The sequence below is a fragment of the Drosophila sulfurigaster genome, chromosome 3 (assembly GCF_023558435.1).
Source record: "Drosophila sulfurigaster albostrigata strain 15112-1811.04 chromosome 3, ASM2355843v2, whole genome shotgun sequence".
In the NCBI taxonomy this organism is placed as follows: Eukaryota; Metazoa; Arthropoda; class Insecta; order Diptera; family Drosophilidae; genus Drosophila; species Drosophila sulfurigaster.
Genome location: NC_084883.1, coordinates 4,215,250 through 4,225,875, shown reverse-complemented (window position 1 = coordinate 4,225,875; position 10,626 = coordinate 4,215,250).

The window sequence follows — 10,626 nt, the reverse complement described above, 5'->3', positions numbered from 1 at the left end:
ATGCGACAAAAGAAATAAAAACAAACAAATCTAAAAAACGAAAAAAAAACGAAAGTAAAATAAAAACAATTTGAATACAATCAAAAGTTATAAATGTTTATTTAATGGTGTGGGAATGGCGTTGAATCATTAAAAGCATTATTATCAAATATTGTTATTCCTTCCAGCATGAAATTTATTATTGAATTGAAGATGCCAATCTTTCAAATATATTTGAAATTTACTTTAATAATTTTAATATCTGAATAGACCACCTAGAAGTTTGTTCTTACCTACTTCCGATTAAGTGTTGCTACCTCTTGATAAGCTTCAATATCCACAACATAATCAAAACATTTCCCATTCCCAATCCATCGAAAATCCCGACAAACGGCAATCGGAATCATAATTTATGCAAACGGCCAGCTAATGATGCCATTTGAGTGGAGAGATAACGTGAGAGGAGAGCTTGGCAGTAAGTCAAAACGATGGAGCGGAGCTCAGTCAGATATGAATCAAGAGAACAAATTTAATAATCGTTAATTTCACATGTGCATGTTTTCCACGCCATTTAGCCAGGCGCCTTATTAATCTCGGGCTATTTATCATCGGCGTTGGCGTGCGGAGGGAGGGAGGCCTGAAAACGAAAAGAAACCGAAGCGAAGCGAAGACACAAGATGCATAATTAATGAAAAACAAATCTCAGATAGCGCGACTCATAAATAAGACACGAATTTCAGACCGTGACTGTGACTGCGACTGTGAATGTGAATGTCACTGTGACTTTTACTGTGACTGTGATCGTCTTTGCACACCCAAATAAAGAAACAAATACAGTTGCAGATACAAAGATACACAATATACACTGAGAGAACATTAAAATACTTTCGTTCTTGAATCAAGAATTAGTTGTGTCAAAAAATTAAAATTGTTGATTCAATTTTAAGAATATTCCTCAAAACTCTTGACTCTATCTTAACCGACTAAGATATGAACCAACGCCACACATTTCACTTCAAAGCTCACTAATCGATTCGTGACAGCATCAGATTTTCGGTCAAAATTTTATAGGCAGGGAATTGCAACTTTTTCTCTACATTGATTGACAATTCTGTCAAATTACCCGAATAAAATTTATTTTAATTTCTTTTGTATTGGAAGTAATTAAACTTAATATAAGAATAAATTGGATTGTTGATTAAAATTAAGCATGTTTGCATAGGATAACAAAATAGCTTTAATTTAAAAGATATACTTTACTTTACTTGATATAATACTTGATTTAAAAATGTAAGATTCACGCTCAACTTAACAAAATTTGAGAAAAGAAAATACATAGAAAGGAAATTGATTAACAATTTTAATTGCAGAATGATGTGTACTCGTACTCTTTTTTCCTAAGTGCAGATACAGATGGGTAGGCACTTCCTGAGTGAAGTTGGGGCGACGATCGTATTGTTATTGCTATTATACAATAACAGCGCAACGAGGCGCGTAACATATTATTGACTTTCAATGACTTATCGCACAGTTGGCCAACAGTTGCCAGTTGCCAGCTACCAGTTAGTTAGCCAGAGCCAGTCCGGCTGCCGTTCTCCAAGCTCCCAGCTCGATCCTCTGCCCTCTGCTCTCTGCTCTGTGGCTGTTGCTCGGCTCATGAATTAAAGAAACGGACAAACGCGCGACATGCTCCCGTGTGCGTATTTACATCGAAGTCTTTTTGCCACAGCAGACTGGCCAACGACTGGTTCCAGTCTGGCTCCGACTCTGGCTGGGGGTAAAGAAGTTGGCGTTGGCAGTGCAACAAATTTATTACTGATCGATCGATCGTCGACGATCGGCTGCGCAGTAGCCACTGTTGTGTCGCAGTTGTGGCAGCCGTGGTCACATTATTTTAGCATAAGAATTCCATAATTCGAACGCAGCACAAAGTCTCTAACTGGGGCCGCCCCTGAGTCGGTTCGCTTCACTTCGGTTCGGATCGGATGGGATCGGGTGTCCAAGGTGTTCAACAATTCGCCAATGCGTTTGCTCTGGGTTTATCGTTTTTTAATAACTGCACTCTTTACTCCTTAAATTCGTTTTATTTTCGCTGTTTTTTGTTACTTTCTTGACGTTGTCACTCAACTTTGGGATGCGACAGATGGTTCCGTTTTCTTTTTTCTTTCAGTTGGCGGCACTTCCTTGTTCCGTTTGGTCAGCCATGAATCAGCAATGGGTCAACATCAGTGTTTATTGTCGCATTGTGTGCTAATGAGTTCACTTTGCTCTGTGTACCTGCTGCTGGCTGAGCTTATCACTTGCAGTGCAAGCTGGGAATCCTTAAACAGGATATCTCTGAGCTGTATTTAACTTATGCAATATGTGTATTGTTGGGTTATTTGCAAGTGATTGCGATTTAATATGACAGAAATATTGAATTGACCATTATAATCATAATTTAAACATAGTAAGTAAACGGCAATATTTATTAACTTTACTTACTTCCAGAGAACGGAAATTTAATCATGCTATTTAACTTTGAAATCTGCTCCAGCATGGATTAAAGATGATTTCAAATGATTAAAAATTAAATTAGACATAGGAAACACTCAAAAGAGAGTTACACATTTTTCGTAGATTAATAAAATGATTAATTAATTAAATAAATAAATAAATAAAATAATACCCTTCTACCGTATGGGTAGCGGGTATTAGGCTCTAAGGCCGTAGTTTGGGATGTTTCAAGAAGACATTAAACTACAAGTAACATATATTTATTTACGATCATATATGTACATACAATTAAAAATATATTGCACTTGCACTTTATTATTTTACAGATTATACATGTTTGATCAATATTAAAAAAAAAACCTTTACATATTTGATAACATTCTTGATTATTTGTTTTTTCTTCGATTTAAAATTGTTAAAAGAAAATCGATTTAGTAAGGACTTTGACAAAAAGCTATAAATACTTTATTTTGCATTAAGGAATGCCATTTGAGCTTATCTTACAACTTTATTTATTCTAAAATAAAATATTCTAAATTTAAAATATTAAAAATGATCATACTGAAATACACTGAAGGCTATAGTTGGTATATCGGCATGCCACTACATTCAAAATATATGTCCCGAATACATCGCTTCGGGTTTTTTCGCTGATCAAGAATATATATACTTTATAGGATCGCAGATAAGTCCTTTGTCATTCTACCCGTTCGGTAGTAGGTATAAAAACGTATTAAAAGGGTATAAAAACGTATTACACTCTAGAATATCTGTGCAAAGTTCATTCGTCTTAGGTTGACTTCTATGAAACGCTTGCCATTATGCATAGTAAACTAAAACTTTTAAAGAAAAGTTTACCATAGTTTCCGAAAGGAATAATCTATTTATTTCTTGCTTAGTTGCATTTGGAAACATCAGAATAGATTTGGTTTAGCAAATCATTGTGTTGGGCAATTGGAAATGAATTTGTCTCGAAATAAAATGGAAATTAATTTGGATACAGATAAACAAGAAGTTGTTGGAGGTCGGCGAAGACGACAAAGTCGGGGAATGTCAAATGGGAAACGAGAACAAATCGTGCGACGTGTTAAATTATGCCAACGAAGAGAAGCTAAGCAAAAGTTGATAATAAATAAGATGGGAAAACAATAATAAAACTCGAGCCAACTCGAGAAACAACAACATTGGATATTTTTGGGCACACACTCTTCGTGTGGCAAGAGTGTGAACTATTGGAACTTTGACATCGAAACTGACGCACTTTATGGGCACCGCCTGCTGCTCTCATTCTCCCCCATTCACAATCCCAAAACGCATCCCCCAAACTGTGTATTACCTTTGCCTGGCCACACATAAATAAACAGCGAGTCGAGTCGAATGTTGTCTTTGGGGCATTTGTCGATGCTTTTCCGCGTCACGTAGTTCCATCTCCGTAGCTCCGACTCCGCATCCAACTCCGCATCCGTGTCCATGTCCGTGCGGCTGTTAAATGCTTAATGGCCAATCGTAAATTCGATCAAACTGAATTGGCTGCTAATTGAGGGAGCAGGAAGCAGGGGGTGGCAGGTAGTTGAGTTATGACAGCGCTGCCAAAGCGGAGATTGTCCTGGCTGAATTTGGTTTTGAAAAATACTCAGTTCAGAAATCAATTTATAATTAACGTAAAATTAACATATTTCGACCACATGTTTGCACCACACTCGCTCGTCCATTGATCCCACATGCAGCGCTGATTACGGACAGTCATCCGGCTGCAGAGGCTGCCTCAGTTGCTGTTGCCATTGCTGTGGTTCGCTTGCCACAGCCGCATCCATATCCACATCCACATCGACATCCACATCCACATCCATGTGGCGTTTGGCGACTGCGTTTGCGCAGACTATCAGCAGCGTTAAAAAAGCAATACATCATTTTCGTGGCCCAGAGTCAGTCCGTCCTTCGGTCCTCTCATTTGGGTTCATTTGTGCGTCGGCCTGCGGTTGCACTCGATATGCATGTGTGTCTGCCTCTACATCCATGTGCTTGTATTTGTATTTGTATTTGTATTTGTATTTGTATCTGTATTTGTGTGTGCGGTTTTTGTAGGTTGGCCGGTCACGTCAGTAGCTGGCGTTATTGTGATTTATTTGTCTGATCTCTGAGCCAGAGACTCCAACTCCAGCAGACAATTCCCAGCAACAGCAACAGCATCAGCTTCTGTTTCTGTTTCGGTTGCTGGCTGCTTCAATTTCAGTTCTGGTTTCACTTTTTCACTCTCTGTGTGTAAGGTGGCACAATTGACATTTCCTGTACTGTACTGCAGAGTATCGGAAAAGCAATATGCTCCATTGATATTCTAATTAATGTATCCGTAAAACTCACATACATACTTAATTATAACAAGACATTCATCTGCTGCCAGTTTTTGTCAGCTATGCCGTAATTTACACGTTACACAAATACGACAGAAATTATGGAAAATTCGCATAAAAACAAACACTTCAAAGCGGGAATTTCAAGTGTCTTTCTCTCTCTCCATCTTCCCATCTCCCCATCTCGCTCGCTCAGTCTCACATTGAGCACCTTGGCAAACTTTTGAAATTCAGACCGCGTTAAAATACTTTTCCCCTTTGTTCTTTTCAATTTGCCTAACAAAAGCAGCAAACGTAGAGAACTTTCTGCCGCTTACAACATGACAAGAAACTCCAACCTAGAGGACAGACAGACAGCCAGGGAGACTAAACACGAAAGGCCTTTTCCTTTGGCTCACCTTCTAGCAGCGTTTTGTCTGAGGATACATTACCAAAACCCCAAAAAACCATCTCAACCCCCAAAACAGCTTCGGAATCGGGTTGATTTTCCTGTCTGACTTCCTTTTGCCCGTTGCCAAGACGCTTCACAATAAACCTAATCTGCTCATAATGGGAAAATAATTCACAAAAATGCTCCAAATCGAGTCGAGTCGAGTTGAGTTGGAGCTGCATTTGCACTTGGTAAATTTGTGTTGTCTTCTCAGTCCCCCAGTTTTCCCTTTAAACAGCAATTAAAGGAGCGCGGTTCAAACTGAAAGACAAAGAGTCGTTCGCTGTCCGTACTTGATTCTCGATGTGGGCGAATCTAACCGAAGAAAAAAAGCGAGTTTATTAGTTTTGCCTGACTTGGCCGGTCTGTCCTGGCCAGAAGCTGTTGAACTGCGCCAACTTTGCCGAGTCCTGCAGCAATAAGGATAACCATAAGGATAAGCAGTTATTTTTGATTATAAACTCAATGGGATAATATTGCGGCGCGTTTTCTTAATAAAAGCCCGGTGGGCCTTCACTTTCCTCAGTTCTTGATAACAGAATTTTTAAAATATACTTGCTTAGTTCTAGATTGTGCGTGCTCAAGATTTTTAACCAAGTTAATACCGCAGATACCGTAAATGTAGTAATTATCATTTGGCAATTTGGCTTAAATTAATCTTAACACTGATTTTAAGACTTTTTTTTAAGTTTTCTTTTCCTTAAAATCAATTAGTGCGAAATAATATAAGATAAGTGAGTTCTTATATTTTTGTTTATTGAAATTGTAACCATAGATTCAAAGTGTTTTTTTAATAAAAAACATATCATATTCTGTGCTTTACAATTTGATCCGAACTTAAGCTGTTAGATGGGGAATTTTAAAATATATATTATTTTATTTTATTATATTAAATCTAGTACTTAATACTACATTTAATAGAGAAGAAAGTACTGGCTGCTGAGGCCTTCGACTCATTAAAATATTTATTTTTGCAATTCTTTTATACATATGTATGTACAATATGTACAAAGTTTCCTATCTACTATATAGTATTCTAAAAATTTTAAAAATATTTGATCTATTTACGCAATGCATTGCAAAATATTATGTTAATAATAGTCTTCTAATAAAAATCATTAGTTTAAATATTGTTGTTATTTGAAAATATATAATTATTTTGGTATTAACTTTGCTCTATTGTACGGAAATAAAACATTTATATATGAAAAAATAGCCTTTAACGAAAAGCTTTATATTATAATAAACAAGTAAGAAAGCTACAGTCGAGTGTACTCGACTGTGAGATACCCGCTACCCATTTTGAATAAAAGCAATATATTTTGCGGTATATTTCTCAAAATATACCAAATATACTAAAAAATACTAAAAAAATATACCAAATGGTATATGTGCTATATCGATATAGTACCGCATTCAAAATATACCATAGACGGCACAATATACCAGATTGTCAGACAAAGTAACTAAGACCCCCAGTAAGTAGGCGTTTTTGCCCATACAAAAGAATTTCTTTAATAACTTCGACAATTTTTATCTGATCGCAACCAAATGTTCAGGAATCATAACTACTATAGTAATTATTGTATATACCAAAATTCGTAACTCTAGCTTTAAAATTACGCTTGTTATTCGATTTTTTTGATTTGCGGGGGCGGAAGTGGGCGTGGCAAAAATTTGAAACAAACTTGATCTGCGTGCAAACATAACAAATGCTGTCGAAAAAAAATTATAGCTCTATCTCTTATTGTTTCTGAGATCCAGTGTTTCATACGGACGGACGGACAGACACACAGACACACAGACACACAGACACACAGACGGACAGACGGACATGGCTATATCGTCTCGGCTGTTGACGCTGATCAAGAATATATATACTTTATAGGGTCGGAGATGCCTCCTTCAACCTGTTACATACATTTCCTGCCGGCACAAAGTTATAATACCCTTCTACCCTATGGGTAGCGGGTATAAAAAGATAAAAATGAAGTAATCTCTAAAAATATATAAAGTTCTCTTTATTAAAAGGAGCAACTATTTTTCATAAAAAAAGTTTACAATTTTAATTTTCATTCAAATTGAAAAATACAGAAAATCATGTTGCCAGTAAATTAAAATATATATGTGTTAAAACTTTCTAATCATGGTTAGATTAAACTAAGGATATAAAATATGTAATTTAGACTGTAATTAACTCTATAATGTACCGTACAACTAGATTCACTTATTTATTTCATATTTTAAAAGAGTAAGCATTCATTATGGTTTTTTGTATCATTAACATGTTAAATCTTTCTAATCATGGTAAACTATGTATAAAGACTTTTTTTCACAAGGGAGCATATAAAATTAAACTTAACTAAGGATATAAAATATGTTTTGGTATACATATGTACGTAATTGAGATTCCATTCAACTATGTAAAAAATGTTTTAAATAAATATATGACTATATTCACTTTTCTTCGTAATTCACTTTGATTCGGTTTTTAACTTTTGAAAAAAAATAATGCACTCAGTGATGTGTTTACTATACGGAATTATACAATAATCTAGTATCGATTAATTTAAACACTTACATTATTTCAAATGCAAAAATATACCAAGAATTCTGAATTTCTGAATTAATTACTTTAAATGGTAGTTTCAAGTTTGATGTACAGGGTACAATGTAGGCGAGCAAACTGCTAAGAAGAGAAGAAAATACAACTCTTTCACAATCACATTTCAATTACTTTATGCAATCATATAAAACGAAAGCGCAAAAGCTGTAACTGATTACCGCAACAAAGTGAGAGGGACTCAGAAACGAAGAGGTAGAGAGAATAAAAAATATATGAAATATGTGCAGATCAGGAGAAAAAAGTGGTAAATGGCATGAAATTGAGTTAATTAAAAGGGAATCCGATGCACCGCCCCCATGAAGGCCTCCCAAATAGACGAGCACGAATGCCACGAAATGCAGCCTGTAAAAAGCAAAAAAAAAGGAGAAAAAAGCAAATAACAGAAAGACAGACGTAGAGATGAATATAAAATATTTGGTTAATAATGCACATACACACACACTCTCACACACACACACACAGAGAAACTGAGAAACACACGTGCACACACACATGTGCACTTCATAACGCCAAATGCCTCGTGGATGCGAACAGAAATTGTTGAAATTTCTGAAATTCGGCAGAATAAAACGAAAAACAAACAGACAACAACAACAAAAGCAAGAAAACGATACAAAGAAAATGAGGAAAACAAGAGGAAAAAATATGCGGCAAAAGCTGCTTTAAAATGCATTCAAGTGCAAGTGCCGCAAATGCAGTTCACTTCGTTGGATCGATTTTAATATTGAAACAAACAGGCGGAAAAGAAAAACCAACAACCAAGCACACCTCACAGCAGCAGCAGCGGCAGAAGCAGCAGCAGTTGCAACATTTGCCAAAAAGTTTGCCCAAAAGGCAGCACACAATATTTTTGGGGAATGGCTCCGGCTCCTGAACTGGCTCCAGCTGTAGCTCCAGCTCTAGTTCCACGCCACCTCTCAGCCCAAGAGAGGGCGCACAACGCGTGCGTGCGAGCGGGACAACCATAGTGTGCGTGACAGTAGCAGCAGCAGCAGCAGCTGGCGTGATGTATTCGCATGGCAAGCAAACAATTCATTTCGTGCAACATATCAGCAACAAGAAGAGTGCGAGGGGGAGCGTGGGGGAAACGAAAGCAGAAGGCAGACGGCAAACGGCAGGCGGCGGCTTCGGGTTTCGGCTTATTGCCATCAGATAAGAGCAAGTAAAAAGGCAACAACAACAAGAGCGCACAGCACAGCGTAGAGCAGCGCAGCAAAAGTCTCCGCCCCATGCGAAGTGTACACAGTGTGAACCCCTTGGCTGTGTGAGTGTGAGTGTGCAAACCAGTTTGCTGTCATTGTGTGTGTGTGCGTTAGTGTGCAGCAAGCAGACATCTTTGCCAAGGGTTGGACTTGGCCAGCAACAACAACAACAGTAACAACAACAACGACAGTTATAACAGAAGCAAAGCGAAGGGGGATTATGCGAGCACACACACACAACAATGGCGAAAGGACACCGACACAAACACAGACACAGAGACAGGGACACTCGCGTATTTTGATAAACTCCATGAAGCACACCACTGAGCTGACTCTGGACTCGGTGCTGACCTTATGCGCAAATTGGCCCATTGCACAGCCTGTTGTAATGGTGGTTACGCATGCAAAGCGTGAGGATTGGGCAGCGGGTCACGCGGCGTATGAGCAACGCAGCTAATTGCTATATAGACACACACACACATAGAGAGAGAGAAAATACTTTGTTAACTATTCGATGCTGTCATAATTCTTGTGAAGCACACCCCCTAAAAATATATGAAATATGCGCAGTGTTATTGCTAATACGCATTCCTGCTGCAGTTTTAGCAGCCAGGCATCGAGGAGCAGCGACCGCCCAGCAGGAGCAGCGAGCTGAAGCTGAGGCTGAACCTGAAGCTGAAGCTGAATACAGTAGCTGCTGCTCCCTCGCAGTGGAATGCCACTGTCGTTGCCGGCATGTCAAAGTGAATAACTCAATAGCCATATTGGGTGTTCACCTGTCGTCTGTCTCTCTCGCTCTCACTCTCTCTTTCTCTCTCTCTCTCTTGTTCACTCTCGTATGGCAGCAGGAAGACGGACGCGCTGCAATTCCGCGTAAATCCGCTAAAGCAGCAGTTGCAAGTTGCCAGTTGTTGCCACAGCTGGAGTTGGCATACAAGTCAACATGATTTTGTTGAAGTTTTGTTGTCTTCGCTGCTCTGCTCACTGCGCAAACACACAAATGGCCGTTAAAATTCTTAGACCCGATATGGAAATGATAATTTCGCACATTGAGCCTGCAATTTACACTTCTGTGGAATAAAAGTAGCAATCGTAAACGCAAAAGCAACGCAAACAGTCGCTTAACCAAAGACCAATTGCCATTTTGGAGCATGTCTAATGCTCAACCCGTCTTTGGCTTAACATCAAAACCAGCTTCAGCTTCAGCTGGCAACTCTTGCAGCTTCGCATGCATCGCATCCAAATCCCACCCAGCTGGTTAAACGATGCAATGCGACGATCCGCGGAATGTCGTGGACACGCGCTAGGCATAATCTCCAATTAGCGGAGTGCGCTCTCCTTTCCCTTTCCCCTTCCTCATCTCCTTCCCCTTTCACCAAAAAAAAAAAAACTAAAACATCAAATATGCAGAAGATGAGGCAGTCAAAGGGCAATCGATCGCTCGATCGTCACATGAGTAACATAATTCCCATTTCGCATGCAGGCACTCGAAAAACGCATTTAAAATAACTTGACCAACACAAAACGAATACAAAAATAAGT